This window comes from Chiloscyllium plagiosum, chromosome 3 (assembly GCF_004010195.1).
Source record: "Chiloscyllium plagiosum isolate BGI_BamShark_2017 chromosome 3, ASM401019v2, whole genome shotgun sequence".
Lineage (NCBI taxonomy): Eukaryota > Metazoa > Chordata > Chondrichthyes > Orectolobiformes > Hemiscylliidae > Chiloscyllium > Chiloscyllium plagiosum.
Window position 1 is genome coordinate 77,557,184 of NC_057712.1, and position 17,220 is coordinate 77,574,403.

The 17,220-nt window shown below is 41.1% G+C and overlaps 1 long non-coding RNA gene across 1 annotated transcript in view; it reads left to right on the top strand.

The window, feature by feature from the left end:
• The first annotated feature begins 3,439 nt into the window (after positions 1 to 3,439).
• LOC122548651 overlaps positions 3,440 to 17,220 on the top strand; it is a 101,579-nt gene continuing 87,798 nt past the window's right edge. The window contains exon 1 of the long non-coding RNA XR_006311291.1: positions 3,440 to 3,496. This is a non-coding gene — a long non-coding RNA (uncharacterized LOC122548651). The remainder of the gene's footprint in view (positions 3,497 to 17,220) is intronic.

Consider the following 17,220-nt stretch of genomic DNA (forward strand, 5'->3'; position numbering starts at 1 on the left):
GAGGACATTATGAGCATGGTGGACAATGGGCAGCTAGTGGATGTAGTGTATCTAGGTTTCCAGAAGGCATTCGACAAGGTGCCACACAAAAGGCTGCTGCATTAGATAAAAATGCATGGCATTATGGTTAATACAGAGGCATGGTTAGAAGATTGGTTCACTAATGGAAAGGAAAGTATGGGGATAAATGGATTTTTCTGGTTGGCGATCAGTGGCTGGTGGTGTGCCTCAGGGATCAGAGTTGGAACCACTGTTGTTTACAATTTAAATAAATTATTTAGAGTTGGGGACCAAGTGTTGAGTGTCAAAGTTTGCAGATGACACTGAATGAGTGGTAGAGCAAAATGTACAGAGGACACTTAAAGTCTGCAGAGGGATATAGATTGATTTAAGTGAGTGGGCAAGGATCTGGCAGATGGAGTACAATGTTGCTGAATGTGAGGTCAGCCATTTTGGTAGGAATAACAGCAAAATTGATTAATATTTAAATGGTGAAAAATTGTAGATGCGTAGAGGTACCAGAGTGTCTTTGTGCATGAATCACAAAATGTTGGTTTGCAGGTGCAGCAGGTGGTTAAGAAGACCAATGGATTCTTGTCCTTCATTGCTAAAAGGATGGAATTTAAAACCATGGAGGTTATGCTGAAGCTGTATAGGGTTGTGGTGAGACCACACACATGGGGTAATGCTCTCTTTACTTGAGAAAAGATGTACTGGCACTGGAGAGGATGCAAAGGAGGTTCACTAGGTTGATTGCAGAATTGACACGGTTGTTTTTTTGAAAGGAAATTGATTAGACTGGGACTATACTCATTGGAATTTGGAGAATGAGGGGGATCTTATAGAAGCATACAAAATTATGAAGGGAATAGATAAGATAGAAGCAGGGAAGTTGTTTCCACTGACAGGTGAAACAAGAACTAAGTGGCAGAGCCTCAAAATAATGGGGAGCAGATTTAGGATGGAGTTGGGGCGGCACTTCTTCACCCAAAGGGTTGTGAATCTGTGGAATTCCCTGCGCAGTGAAGCAATTGAAGCTACCTCATTAATGTTTTTAAGGCAAAGATAGAGTTCTGTACAGTAAAAGAATTAAGGGTTATGGTGAGTGAGCTGATAAGTGGACCTAAGACCATGAAAAGATCAGCCATGATCTTATTGAATAGCAAAGCAGGCTCAACAGGCCAGATGGCCTGCTCCTGCTCCTATTTCTTCTGTTCTCAGGTTCGTATATCTCAGTAAACAGGGCTGTACAAAGGCCTCATAATAACTTTTCTAAGCCGACTGTTTGATATAACATCACTTATTTTACAAATATAATTGATCTGGAGGCTTGACCATTCTTCCCAAACATGCACATGTTGGACTCAGAAGATTGATGAATTGTTGATTTGAGAATTGTTGGTTCAAATTTTAATCTTGTACCCGAGCAGATTGCATCAATTGTTCTCGGGATGTTCATCATGAGGATTATCCCATTGCATAACAGGATGTGGGTGTTCAGTGATACGAAGTTTCTGCTACTCACCTACATTTTGAAAATGTCCCACTTTCTTTGCTCGTTTGTGATAGAGCTGGGCATTACTTTGTTTGTGTGGAGGGAGGTAGTTGCTTCCTATCTTGAACAATACTTCCTGGCATTGGAAGAGTTTTAAATTCTTTAGGATGGTTTTGCATGTGATTGTTTGGAGCATAATTAGGGATGATCATCTGGATGAAATTTGTCCTTCTGTTCACCAGATTTGTTTTGGTTTTTCAAATCTCAGCTTCCAACATATTTTGGAATGCCTTTACCAGTGTAAGATTTCAATTGTAAAGGACATGAAATAATTGAATCAGAAATTCCAACAACTCTGTCTCCAATTAGCTTTGATTGTAATATTGTATATTCAGAGACCAGGTATAAAGATCATTAATGAAGCTATCATCAGATAATCTTAAAAACTATATCCTTTTATTGAATCTTGTTCTTTCCACAATATATTTGATTCTTAAGATTCTCCCCCATCTACTCATCATCCTAACTTGGAAATATATTTGAGTCATGAAGGCCTATAGCACAGAAAAAGGAACTTCACCCCCTGAGACTATGCCGGTCAAAGACGAGTCCTATTCTAATCCTATTTTCCTGAATTTAGAACATAACCTTGTATGCCATCTTATTGCAAGTCTACAGCTAAATACTTCTTTAATCTTATCAGGGTTTCTTCCTCTTCCACGTTATAAGTTCCCGATTCCTACCATCCTCTGAGTATTTCGTCCCATCCCCTCTCAACCTTCTGCCCCTTTGCTTGAAATTATGCCCCCTATTTATTGATTTCTCTACTCAGGGAATAAGTTCCTTCCCACCTACATCCCTCATAATTTATTACATCTCAATCATGCTTCCTCCTCAGTATCTTCTCTTCCAAAGAAAATAACCTGCAGCCTTCTTTGTAACTGAAACTCTCCAGCCCATGGAACACCCTGTAAATCTCCTCTGCACCCTCTTCAGTGCAATCAATTCCCTCCTTCATTGTTGCTGCATCAAAATCATGGGGTTCTCTCTCGAACAGCACTGTGAATGTATCTACACTGAATGAATTGCAATAGTTCATGAAGGCAGCTCACCAGCTCCTTTTCAAACTAGATTTTGACAAAAATGCTGCTTCAGTCAGCAATGTCCAGAGCTCTTGAATGAATAGAAATAATTGAATCTCCCAATCACCCAGACTGTCATTGGTAACTTTGTTGATAGCTGTTCATTGCATTTAAGTGAGCTATTAATATGGCGACGCCCTTTTCTTAAAATCCCAGTGGTCCAGTATACTGCAGTAAAGTGGTTGTTAAACATTTTGAAATTAGTTAAATTTAAAGCAATATTTCAGTATTAGTCACATGCATATCCTTTTGTGCAAGTATAATTGAAGACCACCAAAAGTGACAAATGACGTGGAAAACAATATAAATACTGACTTTTCATGAGACAGCAGCTTCCAGTAGACACGTTTAGTTGTACATCTGAACCTGAATGTAACTGGCATCATCCTGGACTTTCCTTCACCAGAGGCAACATTAAGGGAGCATCAGTCTCAATAAAGCATGAACAATTCAGGCATTAATCTGTAAGCAGCATCTGGCTAAGTCCCAAAAGCTGCAGTTAGATATTTGACTGATATTACAGGTGTGCTTATCTTTCAAATGTTTCTCCTTAACTGAATGACACTCACATCAGATCCAACACATGAAGATTAAATGCAAGAAACTTAATGACATATCCCTTTTTTAAAAAAAGCTTTGAAACGTATGAAAAGCATAATTCTTTAAGAGAAGTTAATGATTTTGAAGACTCGCTGTAAGAATGTACTGTGTTGCTGCAGGCACCGTGTTACTATGAGAAGCTATTGGCAGCGCATTAATCATAAGTTATCCCACAGGCAATTGTTCTTACACTTCCTACAAGCTGATGGGTGCACAGTAGCTCTCTGCAGCCTGATTTTTATTCCACTAAGGATCACAGGTGAGAATGGAAAATGTCACCCTTGAGATCAGATATCTGTGGCAAACCCTTCTGGATATTTTTCTTTGTATGTGCTTTAGTGTACCTTTATTCATTACTACCAGCTGCTACCACTTATGCTGTGTTCAAAGTCCTTATTGTATCATGGAATGTACGCATATTCAAGAACTAAAGTGTACAAGGAGGATATTCTTACTTAAAGATTACTATATCTGTTCAAATTATAGCCATTTCTTGTTTAATACTTAAATATATTCATAATGCTTATGTTCCACCATTTGTTAAAATATCTTGACACATTTAGTTTCTTCAGTTTTATATTACATAATCAGGGCTCAAGTTGAACATTAGACAATTAGCAAAATGCTATTAGATGCTTCAATTTGTGCTTCTAAGCATTTCAATCATAATATACCATTGTCCTCTGGGGAACTGAAAATCTACATCCTTTCTTGGATACTCCTGCTATTAAAGCAACTGGATTGTTCATTGTTCCAGCAGCATGCTGTCATATTTGCTCCAAGGGAACTGGTAGTATCAGAAATTCCAGAAAATAAAACTCTCATTATGGGGGGATGTGCACCTCTGGAGGCAGCAATTCTGCCTTCTGGGGCAAAGCACCCCACTGTAAACATTGGGCAGCATTTTGCTGAATTGATGTAAAGGGATCTGTGTAAAACGATGCTGCCAAGATTTCCTTCTTTTTAAGAATTTCAGAAACCTATGTTTTTGCTGTGTATCTTGTAGCCTTCCTTTGCTTTTGCTTTTGAGTGATTTTGTGAATAGAGCAGAATATAGAAACAGATGGAAGCAGCTTAATTCACTGTGCAGTTTGTAAGCTTCCATTTGAGAGCTCTGTCAAGTAAGTGCTTAAGATCACTGCTGTAAATAATCAGCAATCATTCTCAAGGTACCTCACATCTTCCTTCTACATCAGTCTCTTACTAAGTACACTCACCACGATGGCTTACATTTTATTCAGATTAATATCTTGTAAGTAAAATCACACAGAATAAAATACTGTAGAGTATCCTTATATGAACGGGCAAAAAAATTTACCATTGATGTTCCATCTTTGTTAGATATATAAATGTCTGCACTTGCCAGATATAGAGAAGCCTCGTTTAAACTGTAAACTGAATCATTCACCACTGGTATTTAAGTAATTGTGATATAACCCTACAGGCAAAAGAAACAAGGAAACCATCTTGTAGTTTACTACACGAACTGATGTGAACTATGTCATCTAAACCTCATTAGTTTAGGGAATAAAAATGCTTAAATGCTTCCAGAATGCTGCTGAAAATTCATGAATCGAATGTGCTGACGTTTGGTTTCTCATTATTTGATCTAAACACAGCACCATGAAACAGTCAGCTTTGTTTTCCTCTGAGAATAGTCAGTCTGCTCAGATCAGAAACCTTCTATATTTTCAAGCAGTGTTATGTAAAAAAAAATTGGTGTAGAGAGTTCCAGCTCTTGTTGATTCATAGGTGGCCTGAAGCATTCCAAGAAGTTGCTGCTGCTCGGAATAATATTCCATCATACTGGACTGAGAGAGGAACAGGTTGTTACTTAATTGTCATCCAGGTTCTTTAATTATTCCTGTTTTAGTAATACATACCACCAAGTATTGTAACTAAAAATCTCTCTGGAACCTCTATATAATGCCCTGGCAGTTTGTCAGCACAGCATTCATTTTCAGCTACAAAATGGGTGTCTAAGTCTTCATTGTGGCTGTTAGGAAGGACAGCCCATGCTACATTAGAATTAGATGACTCTGTATGTGTCCAGGTTGTACATTGGAAGTGTTTAGACAGTTAGGATATTTCAATAAGTTCCATGACCATTTTGTCTGACTCATCATGTAATAGCTCATTCAAAAATCATAGCACAAAGAGGCAGGACAAACTCTTCATCAGAGATATTTAATGGGGTCATTTACTACAAAAGGATTTGTTGCTAGTTTGTTATTCTAAACTGTTAGTTAATGTCTGGATTTTTGTAGCTTGTTGTCTGACATGAAAGTTAATTCTGACTTCAGAGAAGAATTGTTTATTTGTCCTTCATTATTTATCACTTGTTGTAGCCACATTTTGAGCTTGAAAGCAGGATATGGTCAGCCCTCCGGCATTTAACCTTTATGTCAGCGCTTCCTCAAGGCTGCATGAGGTGCCATCTCACAGTTTATAATTCCCCAAGGTATTAAGGAGGTTTTCTGTGCTACTAAGAATAATTACATGTCTTTCTAGATGGCCAGAGAGAAGCAGGATGAGAGTGCACTCAATTACAGTATTTTTCAGGGCACAAGATTCCAGAGACTGTACTCACATTTCTTTGGGCCACACCTATTATTGTCCTGATAGCCATACCAACAGAAAGAGATCCTCCTCCCTCTATCTTCTGCTTGTTTGTAATCACAGACAGTGTGTTCATACAGGTCTATGGCCTAGTTCCTAGTCATGACTCATTTATCCTTCACTATCTTTGTTCTGGCCAGAGTGCCAGTATTAACTTTGAGTGTGATATGTGTGTGGACAGTGTTGAATGATTACTGCCAGAAATTAGAGTTTGTGTGGGAAAAGACAGAGGTCAGAAGGGAAGAAGAGTATAAAGGGTGAAGACATTACTACTTTAATTTTTGCTCTGGTCTCTATATTGCTACCTTCTGCCTTTCTGCCTGGACTCCCATCTTCTTGCCATTTTAGTCTACCCTTCCTCACAGTCTCTCTGTTCATTGCAACTACCTTTATACCTACTGCTGCATCTTCTGACCTGATGGTCTGGTTCCCACCCCCTTTGCTAACCTAATTTGAAGCTTCCCAACAGTCCTAGCAAACCTGTCCCACAAGGATGTTGGTTCCCCTCAAGTTCAGGTGTAACCCATTTCTCTTGTACAGGTCACACTTCCCCAGAAGAGAACCCAGTGATCTACAAATATTAATCCCTGACCCCTGCACCATCCCTTTAGCCACACATTCACCTGCCATATCTTCCTATTCTTCACTAATGCGTGGCACAAGCAGTAATCCAGAGATTACTACCCTTAAGGTCCTTCGTTTTAGCTTCCTTCCTAACTCCCTAAATTCACTTTTCATGACCTCATCCCTTTTCCTATGTCATTGGTAACAATGTGTATCACGACTTCTGGTTGCTCACCCTCCCTTTTAAGAATGCCATATACTCGATCCGAGACATCACTGATCCTGGCACCTGGGAGGCAATATATCATCCAGGAGTCTTGTTCTCATCCACATAATCTCCTGTCTGTTTGCCTAACCAATTAATCTCCTATCACTATTGCACTCCTCTTCTCTCCCCTTCCCTTCTGAGTCACAGGGTCAGATTCAATGCCTGAGACCTGGCCGCTGGGGCTTTCCACTGGTCAGTTCCCTCCCACCACCTCCAACAGTATCCAAAATGACATACTTGTTACTGAAAGGAACGACCACAGGGGATCCCTGCACTGACTACCTATTCTATTTCCCTCTCCTGATGGTTGCCTAGTGACCTTTATCCTGTAACATATAGGAAGGTGTGATAACTTCTTGCAACTCCACTCTATCAACCCCTCAGTCTCCCGAATGATTCGGAGTTGAACCAGCTCCAGCTCCAGCTCCAGGTCCCTAATGCGGTCTGTGAGGTGCACCTCTTGCAGGTGAAGTCAGCAGGTTCACTGGTAGTGACCCTGTCCTCCCATATCCTCCAAGAGGAACATGTAATTACTCTAGCCTCCATCCCCAGTGCTCTAAAAAAAGAAATAAATGGGCGATAGAATCATATGCAAAAGAAAGGAAGATTCTAAAGGGACGAGTATAAGGGCACTTTATCTGAATGCCTGCAGTATTTGAAACAAAGTCGATGAACTTATTGTACAAATCAGTACAAAGGGGCATGACTTAGTTGCCATCATGGAAATGTCGTTACAGGGTGGTGATGATTGGGCATTAAAGGGTATCAGGTGATTAGGAAGGATAGGCAGAAAGGTAAGGGAGGTAGGGTCACGCTCTTAATTAAGGATGAGATTAAGTCAATAGGGAGAGATGGTATAGGGTCTAAGGAGCAAAATGTTGAATCCATTTGGATGGAGATCAGGAATAGTAAGGGGAAGAAGTCAGTGGTGGTCACCTAGTAATAATGCTACAGTGGCACAGGCAATCAATCAAGAAGTACCTGACGTATGTAAGAATGGAATGGCAGTAGTCTTGAGGAACTTTAACATACACGTTGATTGGCCGAATCAAGCCAGTGAGGCAGTCTTGAAGAAGAGTTCATTGACCTAATCTGTGATAACTTTCTTGAACAGCATGTTACCGAACTACAAGGGAGTGTAGAATCTTAGATCTGATCCTGTGCAATGAGACTGGTAAAATTAATGATCTCATAGTTAAGGATCCTCTTGCAAAGAGTAATCACAATATGATCGAATTTCGGATACAAATAGAGGGTGAAATAATATCTAAAACCATGGTGTTATGCTTAAACAAGAGAGACTATAATGGAATGAGGAAAGAATTGGCTAAATTAGATTGGGAACACAAGTTATATGGTGGAACAGTGGAGGAACAGTAGACTTTCAAAGAGATTTTTCACAGTGCTCAAGGAAATTATATTCTGGTCAAAAGCAAGGATAGCAAGGATAGGAAAAACCAGACTTGGATAACCAAGGAAACAAAGAAAGGCATCCAACTAAAAGCTCAGGCTTACAAAGTAGCCCAGAGTAGTGGGAAACAGGGAGATTGGGAAAACTTTAAAAAACAGCAAAGAACCACAAAGCAAGCAAGCAAACATAAAAGATAGATCATGAATGCAAACTAGCACAGAATATAAAAGCAGGCAGGAAAAGTTTTTATAAATATATAAAACAGAAAAGGGTGGCTAAAGTCGACGTAGATCCCTTGTAGGATGAGAAAGGGGAATTAATATTGGGTAATGCTGAAACAGCTGAGGCCTTAAATAACTATTTTGTGTCAGTCTTCACAGTAGAAGATGTGTCCAATATGCCAAAGAATAATGTTAAGGATACGATGAGAGGTGAGGACCTCAATTTAATTATTATCACTAAAGGGGTAGGGTTGAGCAAACTTGAGGTTCTAAAGGTAGATAAATCCCATGGTCCTGATCCCAAGGTTCTGAAAGAAATGGTGGAAGTTATGGATGCGTCAGTGGTAATTTACCAAAATTCACTGGACTCCGGGCAGGTCCCGGCAGACGAGAAAACAATGAATGTAATGCTGCTGTTTAAAAGAGGGTGTAGGCAAAAGACAGGTAACCACAGATCAGTTAGCTTAACATCGGGAAAATGTTGGAGGCCATCATTAAAGAAGAAATGGTAAGACACCTGGATGGAAAGGGCACCATCAGCAAACGGAGCGTGGATTCAGGAAGGGAAGATCGCGTTTGACAAACTTACAGGAGTTCTTTGAGGATGTAACAAGTGCAGTGGATGGGTGGGGGGAGGAGGAGGGGGGCATGGAAATCAGGTGGATGTTGTATACTTGGATTTTCAGAAGGCATTCGATAAGGTGTCGCATAAAAGACTCATCCATAAGAATTCATGGAGTTGCTGGGATTGTATTAGCATGGATAGAGGACTGGCTAACCAATAGAAAGCAGAGAGTTGGGATAAATGGGTGTTTCTCTGTTTGGAGATCAGTGGTGAATGGGGAGCTGCAGGGGTCAGTGTTGGGCCCACAACTGTTCATGATATATATTAATTATTTGGAAGAGGAGACCGAGTGTAATGTATCCAAGTTTGCTGATGACACTAAATTGAATGGAAAGGCAAATCGTGCAGAGGATGCGGAGGGTCTGCAGAGAGATTTGGATGGGTTAAATGTTCCTTCCATGTGTGGCTAAAAAATCACCAGGTCCTCGATGTACACAACACAGTTGGGTAATCCGGCAATGACCTTATTGGGTAGTCTCTGAAGTGTAGCTGGAGTGTTTTTCATGCCAAATGTCATGACTTTAAACTGGTACAGTCCATTTGGCATTACGAAAGCAGAAATTGCCTTTCTTTCTCTGACAAAGTCATCTACCAGTAGTATCTGAGCAGGTCCAACTTAGAAATGTAAGTTGCTTGTCCCACCTTTTCAACAGAGCCTTCCAACCCCGGAATTGGATGTGCATCAGTCTTTCTAATGGCGTTGAATTTGCAATAGGCCACACATAAGCATTGGGTACCATCTGGCTTTGGCACCATGACTATAGGTGAGCTCCAGTCACTGTAACTCACTTTGATTATGTCGTCTTGGAACATGGGTTCAATCTCCTTCTGAATCTGTGCCAACTTTAGAGGGTTATGCTTAATCAGAACAGGGCGGCACGGTGGCACAGTGGTTAGCACTGCTGCCTCACAGCGCCTGAGACCCGGGTTCAATTCCCGCCTCAGGCGACTGACTGTGTGGAGTTTGCACGATCTCCCCGTGTCTGCGTGGGTTTCCTCCGGGTGCTCCAGTTTCCTCCCACAGTCCAAAAGATGTGCAGGGTCAGGTGAATTGGCCATGCTAAATTGCCCGTAGTGTTAGGTAAGGGGTAAATGTAGGGGTATGGGTGGGTTTCGCTTCGGCGGGTCGGTGTGGACTTGTTGGGCCGAAGGGCCTGTTTCTACACTGTAATGTAATCTAATCTAATCAAACAGCATTTCCCATATCCAAATCATGCACAATTAGGTTAGTACTTCCCAGTTTATTTCTGCATATCTCCCCATGTGATAGTAATAACTCTCTCAGGTCATTTTGATTTTTCTCAGGAAGTTAACTCAATGATTATCCAAATGTTTGACAACTTCCTCATTGTCCAATTTAATTTGAGGAATGTCTAATTCAGAATCCTCTGAAATTGGTTCTTCCCTCTGTGTGTAATCATTAACACCTTCTCCTCTTGCTTTCTTTCCCTGTCAAAGTACCTTTTGAGCATGTTCTCATGACACACTCTGTGAGATTGCTTCCTGTCTGGAGTCCCTATCAAGTAGTTCGCCTCACCAATTGCCTTTCAATTTGATAAAGTCCACTAAACCTTGCTTTCACCTATCACTGGAAGTAACACTAATATGTTATCCCCGATAGCAAAATTGTGAATTTTTAATTTCTTGTCTATTTCCTGTTTCTTTGCATGCTGCAATAATTTAAAATGCTGTCCAGCCAACTCCCAGCTCTATTTAATTGTTCTGTAAAATTTGACACAGTCCAAATGTGTTGTCTCTGAATTCTGACTTACTAACTTCTCCTTAATTAATTTTAATGGCCCTCTCACTAATTCAAATGGACTGAATTTGGTTGATACATTTGATACATCTCTGATCGTAAAAAACACGAATGGAATTCCCTAATCCCAATCATCTGGGTAGTCCTGACGATAAGCCCCCAACATGGTCTTTGGTGTTTGTTGAGAAAGTGAGGACTGCAGATGCTGGAGATCAGAGCTGAACATGTGTTGTTGGAAAAGCGCAGCAGGTCAGGCAGCATCCAAGGAGCAGGAGAATCAACGTTTCGGGCGTGAGCCCTTTGGTGCTCCCTGTGATTCTGGATGGCACGCAGTGGATTTGAATTGTTTTATTCCTAAGCGGTCCATAACTTCCTTGAATAGTTTGGATGTGAAGCTTGACCCTTGATCAGATTATATCTCTATTGGTAATCTGTACCCAGTAAAGAAATTGAGTAATTCCTCTACAATCCTTTTAGCTGTGATATTGCATAATGGGATGGCCTCTGGAAATCTAGTCGATACATCCATTATTGGTAACAAACAGATTCCCACTTTTTGTTTGAGCTAGGGGATCTATGCAATCAATTAAGACTCTTGTAAAATGTTCCTCAAATGTTGAAATAGGTATTAATGGTGCAGATTTTATTGCCGCCTGTGGTTTTCCTGATATTACCTGACATGTATGATAGATCTGGCAAAATTCAACTACATCCTTTTGTAGTCCAGGCCAGTAGAAAGAGTCTGTGTATTTGAGCCTGTGTTTTCCTCACTCCTAAATGACCTCCAAGTGGTAGCTCATGCACCACTCACAACACCTTCCCACTATACCCCACTGACAAGACAATTTGATGAATTTCTACCCATTTCTCATCTGCTTGATTATGTGATGGTCTCCATTTCCTCATTACGGTATCATTTTGCAGGTAATAACACTCAGGGATACATTCAGATTCCATCCCAGTATGTGCCTTTTGATACAACTGTTTTAAATTTTCATCTTTCCACTGTAGCTCAATAAGTTTTGCAGAGCTAATGATATTTGCATTATTACCTATTTGCTCTTCTTGTGTCTCAACTATCTGATGAAACACAGTCTCTCCTGATGCCAGTTCAGCTTCCTTTTCTATACCCTTTGATTGATCCTGCTCCAACTGGTGACTCTGATCTAGTTACAACACAATCAGGGAAGATTCCAGGGTAAAAAATCCAACATTGTTTCAACCACAGTAAGCAGCATGCCTACCAGTGAATCAGCTATATCATTCACAAGGACAAATTGTATTCCTGGAGCTGAGTGTTTGTCCAGTGCTCCTGCCACAAATTCTCCACATTTTTCTGGACACTCTAGCCCCACTTTACATAACTGAGCACTTTTTATTTCACCGTGAATTCCCATTACCAGTACCTTTTCTGGCAATAGTCCCACAGGAGGACATATCTCCTCATCCTTCAGCATCACAGACTGAGAGGATCCTGTGGCCTTTAATATTGTAACCTCTTTACCTGCTACTCTGACCTATGTGAATAAACTTTACCTTTGCAGGTATATTTTCTAAGCAGATCCAGTACATCCTCCTTAACCAACCACTGATTAGCTTGTACACTCTGATGCAGCTTTCACGCTTCCACTGTGCTTTCTGTTACCATTCCAACAAAACTCCCAAGCTTGTCCTGTGTTCTAACACCTGGCTATTTCCCGGCCCACCAACACTGATTTCATGTGGCCCACTTTATTGCAATGAAAACACCAGAGCTTTTTACCTTCTTTGTGCCCTTAAAGGATTTCCTTTTTACCCTGTGGTAAGTTATCCTTATGATCTTCATTGAGATCTACCTTTCCCTTTCCATTTGAGGATTTCTCTTTGCCAAAATTTCTATCCCTCATCAACTGAAATTAATTCTGGAAGCCAAACTATGTTTCATGCACCAGCTCATAATCATCAGCCACTTCAGCTGCTAACCTTGCCATTTTAACTCTCTGTTCTTCCACATGAGTTTGCCCCACCTCCTCACTAAGCCTCGCTTCAGCCTTCATCTCCATCCTTTTAAGCTGACTTTCTTTTCTAATTGTCATTTTCCAAAGTTCAAACTCTCTCTCGTTTCCTTTCTCTTCTGCTTTCATTCGTAACTCAAACCATTTCATTTATGCTTCTCTTTCCTTATCTCTTGCCTCTATTTCAAGCTAAAATTCATTTGCGATTGAAGTTTTGCCATCTCTACAGATCCTAATGGTGTTTCCATCAAATTCAAATGCTGAGCTATTGCTGTAAACATCTCATCTTTCCTCACAGTAGGAGGCAGCTCCAGCTTGTCTACTAATTCCCGCATTCGGCCTTAACTACCATTTGTAAAACCCTCAAGGTCACTTCTTCCACCCCCAGAGAACTCTTGGTGACTGAAAGAGCCGTTGCTATCCCAGCTGCTAACCTTGCCATTTTAACTCTCTGTTCTTCCACATTAGTTTGCCCTACTTCCTCACTAAGCCTCCCTTCAGCCTTCAGTCCCAATATGCTCATCCCTTAACACAAACAGTAAAAATGAAATAAACCAGGGCTTATAGGTTTAAAGTCAGAGAGAGAGAGTACCTGGCTGGACTTGCCCCAGCCTTTCTTCACACACACTGCTGCTGAACTGAATCAAAACCTCTCATCTAAACAGACACTAGCAACACAGCTAGCTGGCCACTCCCCTTTGATTATATCTTGTTTTAAGATATGAAAGCCTTAGGCCAGAGGCATTATTTGGGCATTAAGGGCCCAAATAAACCTTTTACAACCCAACCTTGTTGGAACCTGGCCAATTACCCCATCTGGAAAAAGAAACTCAGGCAACATTTAAGAGGCATTTGGATGGGTATATAAATAGGAAGGGTTTAGAGGGATATGGGCCGGGTGCTGGCAGGTGGGACTAGATTGGGTTGGGATATCTGATCGGCATGGACGGGTTGGACCGAAGGGTCTGTTTCCATGCTGTACATCTCTATGACTCTATGACTCTATGACATAGTAACTTTGTAAAAAGACCAACATTGTGACAATAGTTGGTAATTAGGAGAAGAACATGCAGCAAGTTGTGTTCCTTTGCATCTGAATGAATGAATGAATATTTTTATTGTCACATATATCCAGAAAGATATATGCAAAAATAGTTTGTCACCACAATCCAGCATCATTTTGAGTTACAAAAACAATAGATAGAAATTACTAAAATAGAGTTTATCTTCTGTTCAAATTGGGTCTCAAAAATGGTTCCAAGGCATCTGCAAGGTGGCTGCACGGTGTTCTGGTCTCCACTCTGGGTACAGTGATGACGGCACCAATGTCCCCCAGGTGACCCTGGCTTTGCTGCTGCTGCTGCCTCACCAGCACCACTGAGAGTCCACACTTTGGGCTGACAATAACCAGGAGTACCCACTCCAGGCACTGCCCGTGCTAAGAAGTGCTCAGTGGTTAACGCTGTTGCCTCATAGTGCCAGAGACCCAGGCTCGATTCCACTCTCAGGCAATTGTCTGTGTAGAACTTGCACATTTTCCCCATTTCTGTGTATATTTCATCTGGGTACTCTGGTTTCCTCCTGCAGTTCAAAGATGTAGAGGATTGGCCATGGGAAATGCAGGTGGGACTAGTTTAGATTGGGATTATGTTCAGCATGGACTCGTTGGACTGAGGGGCCTGTCTCCATGCTGTATGACTCTATGACTCTATGGGGATAGGGTCGAGGGTGGGTCTTGGTGGGATGCTCTTCAGATGGCCAGTGTGGATGAATGACCTGCTTTCACTCTGTAGGGCTTCTATCATTCTATGATTGTAAGAGACCAGGCTCTGGGGACTTAATATTGAGAGGAGTTCCTACTCTGGGCACTGCCGCTATCTCTCGGATTCTCGAGCCACACCACCAACACGCAGCATCTGCCCCACCTTCACTACTCCAACCTCAAAAGTGAAGAAAGAAAAGGAGCAAAAGAGGAAAGGATAAAAAGGAGAGTGATAGAAAGGGAGTAGATGGGATCAGGAGCCTGGAGTAGACGGGATCAGGAGCCTGAAAACTACCTACGGTGCCAGGAGGTCAGCTCAAAATACTGCACCTTTGAAAGAGTACTGAACTCTGGAATTTGCTGGGTGAGAGAACTTTGTACAAGAAAGAAAAGGACACTGTTCCAGTCTTTTTGCAAGAGAAAGAATGGGAGTCAGTGAGATCTAATAACAGAGGTAAAAAGAAATTATTCAGAAGCATAGATGTGGGATTTATTGCTGAGTTTGAAGTGTTTTTTTTCTCTAAACTGAGGCAGTCATTTAAAATAGGCACAAGCACTGTATTAAATTTACAGCCTAAATAGTTTACATAACGAAAAATAATCATTGAGTGATATTTTGAAACTTGAACCTCTAAAGTTCCTTAAAATGCAATAAGGAGACAAGAAGCAGGTGATGTGTTGTGGCTGTAGTATGTAGGGACTAGAGGACACCATTGTGATTCACAGTAATTGCACTTCAAGGAACCTCAGTTCAGAAATGTTTCAGATGCTGCACGGTGGCAGGAATTGAAACAGTTACCTAGATCATGGAAGAGTACCTTGATATTTTTGGCTGATTTATACCAAACAATTAAGGTGCCATTTTGCTTTACAAAGAGGCCCCCAGATAAATGAAGTCAGCTTCCCAGCAGTTGCCTTAGCTCAGGAAAAAGCTACAGCTATTGAAAGCAGCATTTGTGGCTTACATGACCTTTCCAGAGGGGTTTCTCCTCTGACTCTTGACTTCAACATTTTTTTAAAATGTAGTTTTAAATGACTCTTCCATGATCTTGAGGTCACCTACATTCTTCAGAACTGACTGTCTCACCCAGTAGGGTTGCTCAGCCTTCAGAGCTGCAGCTCCAATGACTGGGCTGCCACCATCAGAACCTTTCCACTGTCCTTAACTGGATAATGAATACTAATGGACAGTTTGAAGGTAGATGGAATATTATGTGATAAAATATGAAGTTGTATACTTTGGAAGGAATAACTAAAGTGCAGAAAATTGTTTAAAGAGGTATAGAGCACAGAATGTAGTGGACAGAGAAATCTGGGTCTTGATGTGCCAGCAAATAAATCTCAAAAAGTCAGCATGCAGGTAAGCAAGTAATTAGGAAGACAAATTGAATGATGCCTTTTCTACTTGACTATACAAGTAGCGAAGTCTTACTACAGTCATGTAGTTAAAAATCACACAACACCATGTTATAGTCCAACAGGTTTATTTGGAAGCACTAGCTTTTGAAGGGCTGCTCCTTCATCAGGTGGTTGTGAAGCAAGACCATAAAACACAGAATTTATAGTAAACGGTTACAGTGTCATGCAGCTGAATTATATTAAACAAATTTAAGCAAGAATACCCTGAGGCATGGTACATTGGCAAGACCGAGCAGACACTATGACAACGGATGAATGGACACCACGTGACATTCACCAGGCCAGGGTGTTCCCTTCCAGTGGGGGAACACTTCAGCAGTTCGGGACATTTGGCCTTGGTCCTCTGGGTGACCATCCTCCAAGATGGACTTCGGAACATGCAACAACGCAAAGTGGCCGAGCAGAGGCTGATAGTCAAGTTCAGTAACCATGAGGGTGGCCTCAACCAGGACCCTGGGTTCATGTCACACTACAGGTGACCCCACTATATTATACATTCTCACACACACACACACAGAAGCACACACAACCACACATAAGCATGCACAAACACACACACACACTCGCACACTAACACAGACCGTCTCTCATATACAAGCTCTCTCTCATATGCACACACATACACCCTCCACACTCACACCCACACACGCACCCTCTCACAAGTTTATATCCCATCACACTCACACACATACTTTACCGCGCTTACACACACACAGGCTCTCTCACATGCACTCACACCCACGTGCACACACTCAAGTACATACACTCACTCAGTCTCTCCTGCACGCACACACATGTAAGTTGGAGTGAATCTGTATTTGCAGAATTATATTTTGTTTTGCTCAAAAAATTATTAACCCACAATCAATCCATGTAAGATTCTGTAAATCCCACTTTAGAAATAGAACCAGTCTGTCTCAATGATTTGGAGATGCCGGTGTTGGACTGGGGTGTACAAAGTTAAAAATCACACAACACCAGGTTATAGTCCAACAGGTTTAATTGGAAGCACACTAGCTTTCGGAGTGACGCTCCTTAATCAGGTGATTGTGGAGGGCTCGATCGTAACAAAGGATTTATAGCAAAAATTTGCAGTGTGATGTAACTGAAATTATACATTGAAAAATTGATTGTCTGTTAAGCCTTTCATCTGTTAGAATACAGTGATAGTTTCACTTCTTTCATGTGTAAATCACAAAACCCTTTTTTTAAAAGTTGTATTCTCGGGTTAGCTGTTAAACAATGGTGATAGCTAGACAATATGTTAAAGGTGTTAGCCCCCTGTGTTCTCTGACTATGACCTGATGTTTAGATTGACTCTAATCTAAAAAGTGAGATAAC